Genomic DNA, 19926 nt, shown 5'->3' with positions numbered 1-19926 from the left:
CTTTGGATTTCCTAGGAAAAAGTCTTTTAGTCAAAGAATAAAAAAGCTTTTGACTCATGTGAACTTTCTGAGTTAGAATTATTTTCACAGGAGTAAATAGCGAGCAACATTTGAAACACTTATTTTGGAATCTTAAGAAAAATTGTATCTCGAACGCTTTGTAGGTCTGAACTGTTTTTTTGGTATTTTTAAAGATACGATTTTGAATGAATATATGATCATCGATTTATAGTAACTGACACAAGGCCTAAAGAAGGAGTTTTTGGCATTACTTAATTTCTAAGATGGATTAATTGGGCTTTGGGGAGGATGGTATGTCAAACAAAAGCATTCGTTCTTCATCAACATGCATTTCTTGAGAAACTACCAAGTGCCAGGCCCCATGATGGTCACCAAGCCTGTGGTGGTGAAGGTGACAGCCCGCTCATCTCCTAACAGAGCGTTACTAAAAGTCATGTCTAAGGGGTTTTTTGTTTGTTTGTTAGTTTTGTCCTTGAGACTTTGCCCAACACACCCTCAGCCTCTAATATTTCTGAATCCTTTGTGCTTTTGCTTTCATGGACTCTGACATATTTCTTAAATGCAGCTGCAGACTCAAAGGATAAAGCATATTTTACTTTCAGAAACACATATTCATAGATATAATTTCTGAGAATTCCTGAAACCATATTTTTTGCCTCCCATCTCTCTTCTGGTAGGATTTAAGAAACCCTTTTATCTTCCTAGAATGAAAGTATCTTGTTCTGTAGTTTTGGGGATCCCTACATCATCTTATCCCTGTTGTATATAGCTTAGATTGCATCTAAATACATTTATCTTTTCAGCACTTCATGCTAAATAAACCAAGTGCAGGGACTTTGGACCTTCCATTACAGCAATATCCTCATGTGGAAATAAAATGTAAATTTAGGATACCATGATTTATTAATACAGTGCCTTCTACCTGTAATTTTCACAGGTAGAGAACCATTTTGGTCCCTTTAGGGAGCCAAATATATAGAATTCTTATTTAAAATGTAATTCAAGGGGGCGCCTGGGTGGCTCAGTCGTTAAGCCTCTGCCTTCAGCCCAGGGCGTGATCCTGGCGTTCTGGGATCGAGTCCCACATCAGGCTTCTCTGCTGGGAGCCTGCTTCTTCCTCTCCCACTCCCCCTGCTTGTGTTCCCTCTCTCGCTGGCTGTCTCTCTCTCTGTCAAATAAATAAATAAAATCTTTAAAAAAAATGTAATTCAAAATTGCATTTTAACTTTTCACCAAATTCTTCCATCCCAGAAAGACCTCTAATTTGTTGATAAATATAATTTTATTATTGTATATTACTCTTTTTAAAAGTCTGCAGTGTAAATGTTTTTACTTCACTGATGTTGAAACATTTCAATGGGGAAAAATAATCATTTAGTAAATATTACATTGGTTTAATGGCTTACCATGCAGATCAAACTCTTTACTGGTCAACTGAATGTTTCGCTTTAAAAAATATTGTAATGTCATTTTATAGGAATGTTATTATGTGTGTTACCAATATACAGTTCAATTTCAGTAACTTCATTAATATATGTGTGTGTATATCTACCAATCGATTGATCAATCACTTCTATATGATTTGAGTAGACTGATTTTTTTTTAAGGTAAAATTTGTATTAGGATGTAAAGATGTCTGTCTCTTTGTCTAAAGTTGTGTAAGTTATTCTTAGCTGCGGTGCCCAAATTAGTGTCTCCCATTATTCTCTATAAGTATTATTTAAACTTTTATGTGAGGGTAAGTTCCAGGAATGGGAATTTATAGAGTACTCTTGTTGATGAAAAGGGGATAGATGGAGTCGACTTCATAACGTCAGAATACTGTTTCCACGGGTAGACTTAAGGCTCCTTAGCCATGAAGCTGGCTCCGCTGGGTAGCAGTCCGTCCACAGACATTACCAAGGTAGCACAGATGTGGAAAAGAAAATGCAAAGACATCCGAAAAAAGGAACTCTGGTAGATTTTTTTTAATTCTCCTTAAATTTCTAATATCCCATATCTTTAACACTGGAATTAAAGTACTCTCTGTTGCAACTTTACACATAGCCTACTGTTTGAACTCAAAACCCTAGGAGCTACATGTCTGAGATCTGAATGTATTCTAGGTCCCAAATCAATCTTGTCACTCCTCAGAAAGCAATGCAAGATAATAAGTAGTATTCACCTGATTGCTTTCCTGCTCCGAGACAGCTGGTGACGCGTGTCTTCCTGATAGCCAGGAGTTTCAGATCTAAGGCAAGGATAAAGGGAAGCCGGGAGCTCGCAGAATCTAAATTTGACAGTCGATGGCTGAGGAGAGGGTCAGAAGGGATAGAATCTGTGACACGTGTGAGAAAGGAACAAAATTTATCTGCTCTGGTTGCAATGATTAGATGTCTCTTTGTCTGGCTTTCTTACAGCGGTTGACTGATTGTACCTGCCAGCTGGCTAATATCATAATTAACAAAGTTGCTACTACATCTGCAAAGTTTAATCGAAAAATTTGCCAGTGATATGATGGCATTGTCACAAAGATCACAAGGGACACGGAGTTGACTTTTGCTCAAGGTGGAATGGCAAAGCCGTATAGGCAAGATGAGAAATCGTGAACTTGTTCAACCAAAGGTATGTTTGTTTGTTCGTTTTTCATAATTCCACACCTGGGCTTTCTTATTAAGATTTTTGTTTGGTGGCTCGTGGGTTCCTTTTTGTTTTGTGACCAAAATGATTCCTAAGAAGATCCACATGCATCTTGAGCGTGTACAGCGTATCTCTGAAAGCTTTGGGCTTTTTTCCCAAATCTGGAAATTCAGAAACATAATGAAATGGGTTTTGATACAGAGAATAGACTATAAAGCAATGTTTTGCCTGTCGTTGTGTCTAAGCTTCATCAGTTTTCAGAATAACTGTTTGTTAACAAATATCGGGTGAACATTTATATCGTGTAGCATTGGGTTTATGTTGCTCAACAATAAAAGCCCTTGTTCTGCTTTATTCTATTGTGTCCCCTAGTTATGGGAGTGAACGGCAAGCATAGTTATAGAGGACGTAGAGGTGCTATTTCAGTTTCAAGAAATGCTCAAAGCAGGGGGAAGGCAGCCTGGGGTCTTGACTTTTGTCAAAGTAATTGGGGCTTTTTACAACATTTAGAAAGACGAGCATGTCTTAAAATTATGTGCTATTCCTCAATGCGTCTGACCATTGACTGTCATACCTGTATTTTCTTTTTACTGTGCTCTGCTTTGCTTGATTGAATATTGAGGCTCTGGGGAGTTCCCCAAATTATAGCCATCACATATTGCTAATTAATGGACTTGAATATTGGTGAGGAGGAGTCTGTGCCCGTGTGTGTATGCCCGTGTGCTTCCTCGGAGTACAAAGAGAGAGGAAGGTTTCTCAAAAATTATGCAGAAGGTGAAGTTTGGGCTGTTTATGCTGTGTCACACCACCGCTAGAATACCAAAGCAATCTATTTGCAGTGTAATTGGGACTTCACTGAGGTTCTCTACTTCCGTCTGTGGTCCTCCAGACCACTATATCATGGCAAAAATAAAACAAAAATTTGCGCGCGTGTGTGTGTGTGTGTGTGTGTGTGTTTGTTTACCAGTGCATTTGTTGTGTGCGTTAATAGCAGTTTTTAAACATAATGAAATAACATTTTGTAAACAAATGAATGCATAGCAATGTATATTTTTAATAAGTCCATTTAAGCTTTCTCATGGCTTTATTCCTAGTCATGGGAGACTAGATACTCTGAATATATTCATTTTAAAATATGACAATCAAATTTCATAGTCTCAAAATTTAAAAAATGGGCCACTTACGGAATTGTGAATTTTAAAGCCTTTAAGTGTCCAAATAATAGAAAAAAGTGTCTGTTGAAATTTTGGTTAAAATTTGACTCAACACATTTCCAGTCTTCACAAAAATTTAATTACGTTGATAAGAAAAGCTGAAAGTGAAGGTTTAAGATATTATTTTATTATATTCTGGACGTCATTTTCGGAAGAGAGTGTTATTCTCATGAGAGAGACTCTTTTTTCTTTGACTTTGCATCTCTCCCCTCCTAGTATCTGGCATGTAATAGGCACTTGATATATATTTATCGAGTGAACAAATTAATGAATTTAAGTCTTTCTGCTGCTATTCAAATATGGTTAACATTTGCTTCCTCCAAATCAATAACTTTTGAACGCAGTAAACATTATGGATAGAAACAAGGAGATGAATGGCATAATCACAGACAATAGGGGGGGATTAAGTTCCTAAAATGATATAATGTTGTTTTAACCTAAACCTCCATAACATTTTGTGTCATTGAGATTTCCTATTGTAAGAACTCAGCTGGAGTAGCGAAGGTCTATGAGGATTAGAAAAAGCCAGGAAAGTGGTTCACAGCTGATGCACCCGTTCTTTTAAACAGGATTATCTCCTGAGATGTGTAGAAATGAACTCTTGTCAGAGTTTCAAAGGAATTAATATTTTTGGTAAAATGTGCTAATGTAAAGAGTTAGAAGATTAGTGATGCATAATGAAAGCAGTGCGTTCTTTCGCATGGAAATAGGAATATAATAAATGTCCTGCAGGTGATTGGGGCTGTAGCAATTTTATTGAAGATTAAAGTTTGATTGACCTTTGTTAGGGTGATTAACCCTTCTGAAATTAAAAGCCAGAGCTGAATTATTCTGGCCAATTTAAATGCAAACATTGAGTAGGTCGTATGTCATTCAAATAATAATAATGAAAAACCCTCCTATTTTAATTTTCATTTTTACATGTCTGAATGGGATGCTGCTTTGGAAGGATCATAGCTCTGGTGAGAGCATCCCAGTGGCAGGGAATATGGAATAATGTATAGATAATTGGGAGCACGTGGGAAGAGTCCCAGGCATCACTCCTCCCCCCACCCCGTCCAAACATCAAAACCACCACCTCAAAAAAAGCAGGGAGCCTGAAGGCAATCTCCACACACTGAAAAATGCGTGCTCTCAATAGAAAAACCAATCTAGAAATGTCCTGAAGAGGTTAGGAATAAATAACAGTGACATCTTTATTCTAATCCACTGCCAGCCACCCAAACTGCATATTATATCCGTGTTAAATCTGTGTGGTGTCTCCTGAAAATGGGGGCTTTGTGGTACGGTTGCTTATGAAGATGTTTGTAAAAGTTGATTATTTCCAATGTCTAGAATTTCGTCGCCCATGATCTCTGAGAGTCTATAAATATATTCAGTATCTTATATTAAGTCCAAAAATGTTATAGGAGGTGCAAAGTCTCGTTGCTTACGAAGTCACTTAATGGTTGGGTTTTATTTTTCTTTGTTAAATTTTTCAGACGCCTTTGTGAAAAGTTACATATTTACGTCACTTCAAAAAACTGTTTCCGTTTTTCAAATCACGTTAAATTTTTTTATTCCGAAGTCAGTGAGTTGTTTAAGTTTTAAGTCCCACCACATAGTGAACACATCTTCCTTTTATGTGTCTGGAGACCATTAAAATGATAATACAGGGTTTCTTCATTCTATACGTAATTTACTTCTCTCTCTTTTCATCAAAGCATTCACTCTGAACATGTCAAGAGACGAAAGTCCCAAGTATTACAGTGTAAAAATTAAGAAGCCTGAGGTGCTGTAGTTTATTTTTGTGCAAGCTTTTCACATACCCTTTTTAAACATTTTTTCCTGAAAGATAGGCTTCTCCTCCAGGCCTATGAAGAAAGTCAAAGATGAAAATTCTGTGATAGAGTGAGAGAGAATGCAGCTGGCAAAGTGACTCTGACATCCTCCAAAGAGCTGGATGATACCTTGCAGCATAGATTAGTAATCTGTGCAGCTAAAATCTGTTTGCTATAAAGATAATTTCCTAATTCTTAATCATGGGGTTAGTACTCAACCATAAACTGTAAACACATATGTTGTTCTGTACCTTGCCTGATAAAGTGTAGATTATCAGCTTTAGCTTGGCTCCATTAAATTGTCCAAATTTTTAAAAATCCAGTTGTTCCGTAATAATACTGGTTTTCTTATTAGAGACACTTTTGACTAAAAAACAAACAAACGCAACTCTAAACTAAATCTCTAAAGTAAGCACTACTCATTCTTCAGCTATAATTCAATAATCCCCTCTAATTTGATTATTCTCATTTTACCTCTTACCAGAACTGGATGACAATAATCAGGGGCATTAAAATTTATTGTAAACACATCCTCTAAGCATAAAAAACGAATATGCCAATCTACTGATAATATCTTCTGTGTGTTGCCATCAGTTACCAGCCATCTTTCCCATAAAAGAAAATCATGGCTTGAGAAGGCGAGATTCATATTGTCTTAGCGTAGAGAAAAGGCATGCTGAAAGAGCAGAGGCAAATAAGATTATATTTTGTTAAATCCCAAATCCAATCATTTGTTTTGCTTCAGTGTATTTAGAAGACATTTTTATTTCTTTGTTGCCTTTGTTTCTGGCAATCTGTTCCCCTCTAATCCACCCAGTCCCAGACCTGACATTTTCTCTTATGGCTGTGGAAGAACATTCTTTACCATTAACAAGCAAAATTAATCCACTTGATATTTTCTTGGGCCGCATATTTTTGTTGGAGTCCTTGTGTTTAAAAACCAGACTGTTCAGAGAGTGACCAGCGGTGTCATTTTATTCATTGCCTATTGTATGGTTTGTGAGTCAACAATTTAATGCCACAGAAATTTAAAGTAGACCTATTATGAGCAGTTTGATGGCGCCAGACCAAAGAGAGACAACAAGTGGCAAATGCAAGGATTTTCAAGGTTTTTAAAATGCCTAATGGTTAAGAAGTTGTCTGAATTTTTCAAGATGTTGTTCTTAGTGGACAGTACTTCTAGAATAAAACTATTTGGTTGATGTTGGTCAAATGAATTTTTTTTTTTTTTGTAATTTGTTTGACAAAAAAATAAAGATACTCTGGACACCATAAGTGCTCCGATGCTGACTTTCCAGCTCATTGGGAAAGTTCCGTAGCATTAGTTTTCAGGTGAATTGGAAGGTGATATAACGTGGGGTAGTGACGTGTGGCCTGCTGATGCATTCCACATTACTAGTTAGCAGCCCCTCTGCATATTACTTTGGAATATGGAGAACTGCTTGATAAAATAAGTATGACTAAAATGTAGTATTTCTGGAGCCATCACTGACTAATCTACATTGGTGTCAACAAGAATTATTTGGGCCCCTCGTATGTACCAGCTATTCCCTACAACACAGGCAGGTGGGTCCATGAGCCATGTTTTCTGGACCAGAAACTGAGACTGAGGGTGGAGAGTGATTTGCCTGGGTTGGGAGCTGGTGCCATATTTCAAGGCCTTCTTCACCAGAGCCAGTGATGCCATATCCATAGCATCCCAGTTGGCTAAAACTTGGTGACTGTGGGCATGGGGGTTTTAGGTGAATGTAAACTCTCTCCTCAGAGAAAGGAATTCACTCAATTGCTGGGACTACAAGGAAAGAATTAACTCTCCCCTGATTCACTCCTAAGGAAGAGACGAGGTGCTTTAGGGCGACAGAGATTATTCACTGGCACATCCATGCAATGATTGTCACTTAGTTGGCTCACTTCATGAGACTAAAAATTGTCCTCCCAAATATTAATCATTTAGTTCATGGAAAGTCAGCCATTAGGCTCTTTTTAAAAATTGTCTTTAAAATGTTTGTACTTAACATATCTTTCATTTGAAATTCGTAAATAATTCTGTGTAGCAGAGTCAAAGTCAGAGGTATCCTCAGCTCGCCTCATGCACTTTCATTGGTTGAGCAGTTTAACAACCCTTGATAAATGTGCCTCCATGTTTTATGATCCCTGCTCCTGAAACTGCATATGAGCACAGAGTCTGTTAGATTTCTGTTCCATTGGGAATTGTCCAGTTGCTTATGCCAAATGAGTTTAAGGGAATATGTGGGCAAAATCTTGTTGATAAATATATATAAAAATAGATATAAGTCGTATGGGGTTACTGTAATATGAGAGAGAGACATCATGCTACTGCGGCAAAAACAATTTTGGTCCTCGTTTCCTGATTTATTGTGAGAACAAAAAAATTAGCATGGGTTAGACAAAAAGTAAACCTTTGCAAAATTAGCATGGGAGTTTCCAAAAGTTTGGAATTGACAGATCAATTTTCAGTTGGAGACTTGGTCTGCTTTTTAAAAGTTCATTCTTGTGGTCTGTGAACCGTCAGAGCTTGGCTCAGAGGAGTGATAGGTCTCTGTATCTGCCCACAAGGGCCTAGGGGAGTGTCTAAGATATGGGAGGTACCAAGGAAGTGCTTGTTAAACTAGATTGTGATTATTACCATCAAAATAAAGTTAAGGACACTGAACTCGGTATTTCATTATAAAGTCCTGGGGTTTGCACTAAGAAATAAATCTAAGCTTCAAAGTCGGAAAAGAGAAAGGAGAAATTGAGATAGATGATAGACAGATGACAGATTCCCGTATCTACTATAGAATTCTGTTGAAAATGACCCAATTTTTTCCTTTACTTTGGCTTTAAGTCCAGGCCTGCCAATTCCCTCCCACCCTGAATCGTTCGTTACTGGCTACTTATAATTTACCAACAGCTAACCTAGTTTTTCTGAACTGACTAGAATATCTAAACAAAATTATCGGATGGGTTTATGTTTATAGGAAAATAAAAATAAGTCACAATATTCATTTTGAAAATGAATGAAAAGGCAACTAGAGGACATTGTGTAGAATTGGGGAGGGGGTGTAGGAGAATTTGCTGGATAATTAGAAATTACTTTTGTGATTCTAACTGCAAATGGAAGTCCTTTGCCGCAGAGAACAGTAAAGTGTGTAAGAAAACAAGACATACTGAGACGATCTTCCCTAAGAGATGCTAAGCGAGATGGAAGAGCCAGTTTGACCAACATCTCTTCTAAGTATATAAATACTTGAGAATTCATTAACCATTTGAGTCCTGCTTGATGATGATTAAACCCTTAGGCAGATGTGAATCAACCTCACTATGTGGAAACATTGAGAGAAACATTTATGAAAAATATGATCCAATTTCTGAAAATACAGGCCAATTAAAATTTGAGATTTAATTTAGGAATTTTGACTCTGTCTGCATGATGTATATATTAATGATGATTTCTCTCCCTTCATTCTTCATCTTCATAAGCAAAGGGAGATTTTTCACTTATTGACATATTACTGAAGAATCTAGCTTTTCTCCAAAATTACACATTTTTTTGCATAAATGTGCCTAATTACCTGAATTCAGTTTTGATTAGCAGTGTTAATTGATGCAGCTGTGGATGGTATCTGTTTACCTAAATTACCATGTGCAAACAGCAATATGTCTGGAAGTGAATATGCTAAACTGAAAATACTAATTAGCTAAGACAGATTGTTATTCAAGTCACATCGTGGAGCTTTCTAATGAAAGCCTGGATGTGTCAGGGTTTTATGATATTCAGACAGAAATGTCTATATTACATATGATTTCTAAATTTAATTCATAAGAACAGATGGGATGTCAGCCAGGGTTCTTCTGCCTTATTCCTGTATTAATGTGAATATTTTACTCAACCGGCGATATATTCGTATGTTTTTTTGTAAGAAACTCATCGTGTGCTTTGACAGTGTGCCAGCCCTGCACATCCAGACCCATCTATTTCTTGACCAATATATTGCCAGATTATATCCACCCACTGTCCCAAAGATGAAGATAAATAAACCACCTTGCAAATTTAATCACATCAACTGGTTAATTTAATGAAATCCAGTAGTAGAAAGGTTAGTTAAACAGACAGCTTCAGTGAGTAGTATTTGAGGGGTGCTTTCTCTTTGCATCCCAAATAACTAATAATAATAATAATAATAATAATAATAATAATAATATTTTGATCGTAGGCTGCTTAGGAATCAATGAGCAATTTGCAGTGCTGGAAGGTAAGTTCTCAGCGCCTTCATGTTGTCTCTCATCTTCAATCACTTAAAAAATGGGTAATAAAGTCGTGCTGATTTTGAAGTGCCCAGGTTTAAAGTATTACAGCTTTTACTGTGTCTTTGATTCCCATTACCTGTGTCCTAAAGCGTGACCTGCTTTGCTTAAAGTTTCTCTCCAAAGAAAGCATTAATCTTTTACCCGTCTGCTGTGGCAGTCGGCGCTCATTAATGGCAAGGTAACTTAGAGGTACCCAAAGATTATAGTACAAATCCTCCACATCGTATCGCGAAGAATAATAGACCCATCCTCCCTCCCCCAAGAGGCTGAATAACTGTGCTTAATACATAATAAGTCTCTTCTTCCCAAAGGCTGTGAAAATAAGGCCTCTTGACTCAAACTTAAGAGTTTAAGATCCCTTATTATGTATTTTAAGATGCCATGAGCAAAATGGGGATAATTTTCATGATGCAAATTTGAACATAATTATAGTTTGGCATATTTAATTTAGGTTTAAGTGAGAATTATAATTACCAAAAATTGAATTATTTCAATTATGCTAATTTCTATTCCCAAAGTTTTGTGTCATTTGGGTTCTCTAAGATAGGTTTAGATCCAGCAAAATTACATTGGAATCTGATACTAAAAATAAGGAATTTGTGGAAATTACTCTGCTCTCGTTGTATTTTGGCTATAAAAAATTTTAAAGTACAGTGAACTGGCCCCGGAAAGCATGAAGTCCTCAAAATAGCCTAAATCAAAGTCGAAAAAAGAACATAAATCCTGCTTGGACCGTTGTCTTCCATTTTCTGTATCAATACCAACTGTAGCATAGGATTGCCATTTGCTATCTAGTCAGTGAAGCCCATACCAGTATTTTTAAAATAAAATTTATGTGTATTATAATTATGGTTATTTAATAGCAAGCTTGGAAAAGTCACCTTCAGAACTGTCTTGTTTTCAATTATCATTTTAGCATTTGTCTTTTCAAAAATGCCTAGTGCAAAATTCCTTTATTCTGGAAATATCTTTATTTTTGAAAACTTGGGAGTATTTTGTTTCCCGGTGGCTAAAGGTAGTCTGCCACATGTTCTGTGGGTGGTCTCAGGGAGTTCATTGTTAAAGAACAAAATGTGTGTGTGTGTGTGTGTGTGTACATTCATAAAATCACCTAAATGAAGAGTTGAGTGTAGACACTAGAGTCTGCCAAACAGTTTGATTGTTGGGTATGTTTACTCTAATGCTGCTACGTTCAGTAAAGCAACTGCTGAATGAACCTAAGTCCACTTTCAGAGCAAAGAGAAAAGAAGAAAAATTCTCCCTGCAAAGTTCAACCATCTCTTCTATTCTCAGTGATGTCTGGGGCACTCTTTGCTCATCATGAGAGTCCCTAGATATTTTAGTAAAAGTTTGTGATTGTTTGTTTGTGTTTCTTTGTGTAGATGTGACCTTGTTTTGTGTCAAAATCTTTTCTGTAATCTTTATTGACACATGTTAGTATTTCTACACAGTAACCTTAAAATGGGAAACCAGGTCAGTGATGTGAAATATAAAATGGAGTTACGGAGTTTTATCAGACATTGCAATGAATTGTCTTTAGGCAAATCACTTAACCTCAGTGTGCAAATTAGTTAATTTTAAGAATAAATATAGCTATCTTTCTGACTTATTAAGGATTTATCACTTGTGCCCAAGGTTCAATAGATCTGTAAATGAAGTGTATGAATCTTTTCTTTGAACTCTAATTGGCATGTGGGGGAAGCAGGTCAGACTGAGTTAAAGGCTGAGAGACTTAATCCTTTGAAGAAATTTTGATTTAGTTTTATTACTTCTAAGTATTGCTAATGTATTCTAAGATTAATTTGACTCTTTGACTGCTTCATGTATGCTGGTTTCTTTTCAAAAGGGTAGACTGTAGACTCCCTGAGGGATCTCTTTCACTTCTTTGTTAAACCTTGCCCTGTACCTTACCTAGCTCTAGCACGTGGGAAGTGGTAGCACACAGTAGGAGCACTCAAGGAGATGCCTCGAGTGAGCTGTGGGTACAGTGAGTCGAAATCATGGCCATTAACCCCATTCATAACTCAGTAACCTAAATTGTAGGATACTGTGTATTACCTGACCCAGCTGTTTAAACCCTCTGAAGATATGTTAAAAAAATTTTTTTTTTTCACTTAGCATTGTCTTCTCCAGTGCCGTCCATGTTGCACTGGGTGTTATACGCAACTAATGAATCATCGAACTTTACATCAGAAACCAGGGATGTACTGTATGGTGACTAACATAATATAATAAAAAAACATTAAAAAAATTTAAAAAAATAAAATCTTTTGTGCATCAAAAAAAAAAAACAAAAAAAATTTTTTTTAATCTCTTGATTATTTTGAGAAAGTTGTGTACTTTTGATCAGTTTATGTTTGGTCAGAGGAACCCTAACATTTTACAAAGGACAGAATTCATTTGAATTTACTCTCAGAGAAGTATGACATATGCTACACTTGAATTAATGCAGATTTCAGATGAATAGGGTTTGACTTCATAAGCAAAGCTTTGTAAATAGGCAGACCCGAATGCAGATTTTGCCTCTTTCATTTGCCAGCAGTGTGACCTTGGGGGACATTTCTTAATGCTTTTGGGCCTTCGTTTACCCATATGCAACAGAGAGATAATAATACCTAACATAGTGTTACAATGAATAAACCACACAATGTATATAAATAAACACCTTAACCCAATACCTGTCATCAAGGTGACAATAAATGGTAGACATAATTATTTTATAAAACACAATAGCTCTGCATCAAAACCAACAGAGATAATTAGAAAAATTTTCTTAATGTGGCATTCATTAACTCTTAAAGTCTTGTGCAGTAAAGTGATTCAAATTTCCCACCAGTACATATACAAGCCCATTTTGTCCCAGGTGTGTATATATATGCGTGTGCGTTTATACACATACACATATCATTTGCCTAAGAATGAAATTAAACACCTGACTTCTCAAGGCATGTTATACACGAACATCCCTTCCTTCTTTTCTAATAACGTCTTGCAGCTATGTAACATTTCACGGCTCAAAAACAATTCTGTACACACGATCATATGTAATCTTCACAGTAATGAGAATAGGGCAAGTGACATTACAGTCTTCTTTATAAATGAGATATGCAGAGATGTTAAGGGACTTACCCAGTATCGCTTGCTATAGTGAGGGACAGGAAAGATATGAAGGTAGGAGAATACACTCAGAGAATTTTTTCTGGACTGTTTGGGAAAAAGAAGCTAGTAATGCTGTTTCTCCATGCAACATTAACAGAGTAACGTCCTATGTAAATATTACTACATTTAAGTATAGGGCCCAGGGATGCGTATATTGTGAAATCCAGGTCATTATCCAGGTTTTGACAGGTAGAGTGGAATTTGTTTCCCTTCGATAAACATGTGTTAAGATATTCTGACTCATTGCCTTGTTCACAATAGCTAATGATTACCATTTCTACCGTTACTACTAAGACTTTTGTAGAAATGAGGTACGCTGTATTTTGAAAAGCTGGGACCAGGAATTTAGGTCTCCCTCAGGCCTGGCCAAAAGCCCAGAGGTGGAAACACGGGTGCATGTCTAGGGATTTCTTAAGAAATTAGCACCTGGAGCCAGATTTTAGAAAAATCTATTCTTCCTTCATATAAGGAGCTAGTAACAGGAAACGGAAAATGACCCAAGGATATCATTTCATTCATGTGTTATTTGTTATGTTGGGTTAAACACTGATTCCACAAATATTTTACAAATACCTTGTGTTTGTGAGGTATCCCAAAAGGTACTATCGGAATATAGAAAGTAAAAGACACGGTGCCTTCAAGGACTTCGAATAACTATCCTGTCATTATATACCTACTATTGCAATAGGATAAGGTTTAAGTGGCAGATTCTTCCTCCTTTAATTCTAAGGATATTAAGCAATGCATGAATTCATTCATGTAGTCATTCAACAAGCATTTCTTCCTCTCTGCATCAGTGGTGGGATACAGATGTGGTCTCAGAAATCAGATGGTCTGGGGGTAGAGCACTGGTACTCCACCAATTAGAGGTGGGGCAAATTATTTGAATCCTCAGTTTGCTTGTCTTTAAAATTAAGTTGATCATAATAAGATGGGTATGGCGGTTAACAGTATTTGTAAGGCACTTCCCACTGTGTGGGGCACACACGGGTGCTGTCATTTCACAAAAGGGCGCACTTCTCCACCCAGGAGATGTAAAAGTCATTGGAGCGGACAGACACACACACCAAGAGCAACTGGAGAATTCTACGTGGCATTTAAGGAAGTACAGTCTAACATGGGCCAGACACTGCAGTGCCAACAGAATGTAGAAATAGGAAAGGTCTTTTAGAGAAAGGGGAAACGGTAGCAAAAGCTGTTTTCTGACAGTGTGGTGTCTAGATTCCAGCCGTGCCTTTGTTCACTATGTGCGGCCTGACGAGCATCTCCCTGGAGACCACTGTTAATTTAGGAACCTTCAACATCTGTGCAGTTGAAATAGGACCAGAGCCCAAACCTAAAAACACACAACATGATTTGCTATTCCGTGTTGTTGAAGAGGACAACATCCAGCCCTGTGCTTTGAGTCATGAGCCACGTAGGCCTAACGGATGCTGGGTTGTTGCCTTTTCAGACAGGAGGCATGGTAGAGTGTTGGTGTATTTGGACTTTTTCAGGGTTCTTATGTCCAGAAATTCCAAATTAGATTTTTGTCATTAGCTCGTCAGGCTTGTCTTAAGCCCACTTAATGAGGTCTGCCGGTGGAATGTCTTTTATGTTCGGTGGCCTTTGTGCTGAGTCTCAGCTACTCTCAACTGTGGCAGAGAAGTTAATGAAGATACCACAGTGCTCGCTTGTCTGCTGCTTTTGAAAACACACCTCGTATGTGTTTGGGTATTTAAATTCTGTTTTCTAGCTTTTAGGGTTTATATCCTCGTGGTGCATTCAAGTGCTATGGAAATAAGACCAGATGGATGTGACAACCAGCCATTCGGGAAATTACATACACATTACATTTCAGAAAACCAGCGTACATATGTCTATCTGGATGCGTTCATATGCTGGATTATTTTTGTTGCAGCCAAATGGTTGAGATTTCAGTGAAGCAGTTACCTAGAATGTCAGCCTGAGAATTCCTCTCCGAGGAAGAGCAAGGCCTGCAGTGAGCTGTTGTGTCAAACATGGTGAACATGGAGACAGAGTAAAGGTCACCCTGCGTTTCTCTACCTTCCTTTAGTTTTCTCCTTAGTACTCATCAGTATAGATATTATATTCTTAATTTCTTGGTTGTCTACCCCCCCCCAATGGAAACTCCATAAGGAGAGGGAATTTTTCTGCCTTGTTTAATACCGTAGTACTTGGCACATAGTAAGCACTCTATATATGATAATGAATAAATTGGCTATCGCTGAGATAATGAAATGGTATTTAATCTCCCCTTGTGCTAAAAGCCAGCATGACATGGAGGTTATCTTTTGTCTCTAAAATGAAGAACAGATCATTGTGATAAATGGTGCTGAAGGTCACCGTCTGTCTGTCACTCACACAGTGTCTGCTTGGCTCTGGGTACTGGTCTGAGCACTCACAAAGATCTTTGGTGTGGAGGCTATTACTCTCCCTATTTTCTGGAAGGAGAATCTGAAGCACAAAGACTCTGACGAGACAGAGCCAAGATTCAAACCCACCAGGCTGATCTCCTGTGTCATCCAAGGCTACTTTCAGGGTTTGAAAATAAGTCTTCTCAGGAATCTGTCCATCCTTTCAATTAGCAAAAAATCATCCCACAGCCACAGTCTATTAGTTCTGTGCTATTCGTAAGTGTGCTGTTCAGTGCAGCCCTGTGCTGCAAGAAGTATTCCCGTTTTACTCTAAGAAGTAGAAATCTGGAAAGGCCGTCACTTCTCTTATTTTGTATTATCCTCTCCATTGAGCTGCCCACCTAGTTGCTCTTCTGCGGAAAGGGAAAAATGATGATAAATGCTGCAAATAAATACTCTGGGTTTCTGTGCTTGTTAAAATATTGTGTTAACAAGCTCCAGAGCATATCGTCAAGCTGAACGGAAAAATTGGTGTTGTGGGTTCCACCTTGGCTTACTCATGCTTACTCACGTTTCATTCCTACTGATGCAAATGGTGACAGAATATTCAAATTTAGATCTGAAATGGAAATATATTATAGAACTTCCAGCAACAAATGTACCTGCGTAATTGGGGTTGGTTAAATTAATATTGAAGATTAGTTTCTGTACCTCACTCAGCACAGGCTTCCCGGGGTGGTGCAGGCTTTGTCCCAGGTGAGCACCAGAAGAAAAGGAGAAGCCAAAATAGAATTGTAAATCCCCTACAAATTGGTGAAAATCACCTCCAGTCCCACAGGTAATTGGGGAGTGGACAGTGTATAGAATGCAATGACTAATAAATCTTCAGGAGAATGGCACAGTTTGCAGGGATAATTTGTGTAGTGGGGGAGCAGTGTTCTATAGCGAGAGGGACTATATCCTCACAAAAATTGGAAATTTTGTTCATGACCTATACCTTTCCCTGAAACCTTTCCCGTTATCCATCCATACAGTCATATTTTTTACCACTTCATTTTTCTAATAGCTCTTCCAGTCAGTCCAGATGCCAAATCAGTCTTCCTATCTCCCTTCTCTTGAATTTATCAGTTCTGTGAAATCCCATTCAAAAATGAAATAGCCTTATTTGGGGCTTACATAACTCTATTGATTCTTTTTATGTAATATGCATTTCTATGTTATACATTCTTGGTATTACCTAATATGGTAGAAGATCAGTTCCTGCCCCTACTAACTGAATGAGATAATTCACACAAAATGTTTAGCAATAATAAGCATATGATAACAAACCCCAGTGAATGGCATCTATTATTAGGCATCTATTACCTGTAAACATATTCATATACATTGGAAGAAACTTGGAGAAATTCATTTTATACAAGAACTTTTGGGTGAGCTAATGATTTTTCCCATTCTGGGTCAGATAGACAAAATCGTATGTTTCTATTAAATTACACTCTTGAACTTTATCATCATAGTCTCTCTAGTATGCTTCCTCATATCTTCCTTTTCATATATTATGAAATCATGTCCTCATGTAACAGTTATCATCATCATCGCCATAACCACAATAACCATATCTCAAAAAAACACAATATTTACAGAGTACTTTCCAGTTTATAAGGCACCTCCTCTTATGTTCTCTTTTTCCCACAACCTCTGTGGTTGACATTGCAAGTTCTGAGGAAACAAATCATGTTGTTAGTGTGGGACAGATCTAAGATTCAGAGCCCAATTCTCAGATTGCACATCACAGTGATAAATGGGAGATCTGTGCAATTATTGGTACTGCAGAGAATTTCATAACACCTGCAGGCATGTCGCACCTTCAGAGAACAAATTTTGGAAAAAATATTTCTGAACTAATCAATGATTGAGCCTGACCGTAAGGAATGTAGACATTCTCTCCTGTATCTCTCCAGTTGGTGACTGTAGAAAGGGTTCTCAGACTTTGGATTCCAGTTGCTCCTAAGCCCTTCTAGCAGACAGAAAAGCAAACAGGTAATCCGGGTATAGAGCTAAGAATATTTGCTTTTTTATTAGGACTCTAATATGACAAGGCCAGAAATATAGCAGATCATGGCTTTTTTTTTTTTAAGACTTAATTTTTTTAGAGCACTTATAGGTTTGCAATAAAATTGAGAGGGAGGTACAGAGATTTCCCGTATACCCCTGCTCCACACATGCACAGCCTCTCCCATTATCAGCAACACTTACTAGGATTGTACATGGTTTTTTACCAAGAAGAAACCTACATTGACACAGCATAATCACCCTAAGTCCATACTTTACCTTAGGGTTCACTCTTGGTGATGTACATTCTGTGGGTTTGGACAAACATAATTCCATATATCCATCATTCTAACATCATACAGAATATTTGTATTGTGCTGTAAATCCTCTGTGCTCTGCCTATTCACCTCTTCCCCTCCCCACCCCCACCCTTGGCAAATACCGATTTTGCTTCCGTGTCTGTAGTTTTGTCTTTTCCACAACATCATACAGTTGGAATCAAACAGTAGATAGCCTTTCAGATTGGTTTCTTTCACTTAATAATCTGCATTGGAGGTCCTTCCATGTCTTTTCATGGCTAGGTAGCACATTTCTTTCTAGCACTGAGTAATATTCCATTATCTGGATGTACCACATTTATTTATCCATTTACCTACTTAAAGACATCTTGGTTGCTCAGATGCATGGAGTTTGAGGAGGAAAAAATTCTAGGGATGAACAGGTCCGTTCATTAATGTGTCTAATACTGCGGTGTTAACCATGACTCCACATAAATATGCCTAAGAGCTTTAGAGCTGAAGAAGGGATAAATGAGGCATGGATTTTTATAAATTATTTGTGGTGTCGGATGGGATGAGAAGTGGGAATATGCCAGTTTCTTACCGAAACACCAGTTCAGCAGGTGACAAAACTTTCCAGCTAACAGGAAGGACTGTCTGTGGGGTAATGTGAGTGCTTAGTCACTGCTGGGCAAGAGAAAGTAGGAAATGAAAGAGGAGGATTTAAGGAGAGCTGAAGAAGATAACGCCTCAGTCATTATTACTATCAGCTAATCATTGTTGTTTTTCCATCCTATACCCCACCAAATCTTCATCCTTGAAGGGCTTATATCCAAAGTAGATGAACAGTGCTGTTTCTGCCAACTCGTATTCCTAGTCATTGAGAATATTCGAAGAATATGCCAGTGTGTTGGCGGGAGATTTAATCTTCCCACCTATGATTTTAGTCAAGGAAATATTAGTGTCAAAGTACATTTTTGCGGTTTTGACTATTTTGCTGTGGTGGAAGTGAGGAAAAAATATTTTGGCCATGTAAGAAACAAATGAAAAGTCTACCACCTGACTTTAAAAAATAGCCAGTGGAGGTTGACTCGGAAGGTTTATTTTTATGTTATCAAGGCCTAACAGGACTCTGAGTTCTGAAAGCAGAAACTTTGGGAAGAATGATCGGAGAATATCGACAAAACGGAGAAAGATTTTAGAGTTTGCAGGAAGACTGTCCTGCCCATTCCCTGCTACTCACCTTGAATGGTTTTAAACTCTGAAAACAACAGAACAAACATATCTGCACATCATTAGATTAAAACGAGGCCCATAAGAAGTCAAGATATCCTTCGGGAACAAATTGGTAGAGTCTCAAATCCTTTTCGAATTGCAGAAGAGAACATGTTTTATCTTCCCAGGGTATGACTGGTAGACCGTTGAGAATACCTTCTGTATACATATGTATTTATTTGATTTGTGAAACAGGCCCTTTTCCTTCATAGCCAGAGGAGCCATTCTCAGAAAGCATGCAGACAATCAAAATATTTTCAAATCCCGAAAGCCAAAGAAAACTAGCTTTTGGTTTATTTACCGGGGTGGTTCTTTCTAAACGTTTTCTTTTTTAAACTGGCCCTCAAGGGCAATAAGCTAGGTCTCTCTTAGGCCCGAGTGGAGAAAAAAGATAAGGATTAAAGGACATTCAGCAGGAATGTCCTGCAAATGGTGTCTGCCTGAAGATGTATAGTCAGTCAGGTAAGTCTAAGCAGGCAAAAGTAAACAGGACAGTCTGTGTTCACGTAAAGCAGTCAAAACATTCTCAGCAAAACGCTTATCACAAACTCAACTCAGTAGCATATTTGTCAAAAACAACATACCTGAGGGTTTTCCCCATCCCAGTCTCATTACTGTGTGTCAGCAGCGTACTAGGGATTGGTGACAGAATATAAACGTTCAAGAAATCGATGGGTGTTTTTTGCCGGACACGTACTGTTGCCTCAGAAGCAGGTATTAGATAATAAAGGGTGAGTTCAAGATCTGTGCTCCACAGAAAGAGAACGAAGTGACTTAAACCAAGTTGGAGTTTCAAATCTCTACAGAATTCCGTACTTTG

General features: G+C 37.7%; 1 long non-coding RNA gene across 2 annotated transcripts in view; it reads left to right on the top strand.

Annotated features, from left to right (window-relative positions):
• LOC130544476 (uncharacterized) overlaps positions 1-19926 on the top strand; it is a 66028-nt gene that overhangs the window by 35558 nt on the left and 10544 nt on the right. For both annotated transcript variants that reach the window (XR_008960764.1, XR_008960763.1), the window contains exon 5: positions 2421-2625. This is a non-coding gene — a long non-coding RNA (uncharacterized LOC130544476). The remainder of the gene's footprint in view (positions 1-2420; positions 2626-19926) is intronic.

Source organism: Ursus arctos, unplaced genomic scaffold, assembly GCF_023065955.2.
Source record: "Ursus arctos isolate Adak ecotype North America unplaced genomic scaffold, UrsArc2.0 scaffold_21, whole genome shotgun sequence".
Classification (NCBI taxonomy): domain Eukaryota; kingdom Metazoa; phylum Chordata; class Mammalia; order Carnivora; family Ursidae; genus Ursus; species Ursus arctos.
This window is presented reverse-complemented; position numbering and strand designations above follow the sequence as displayed.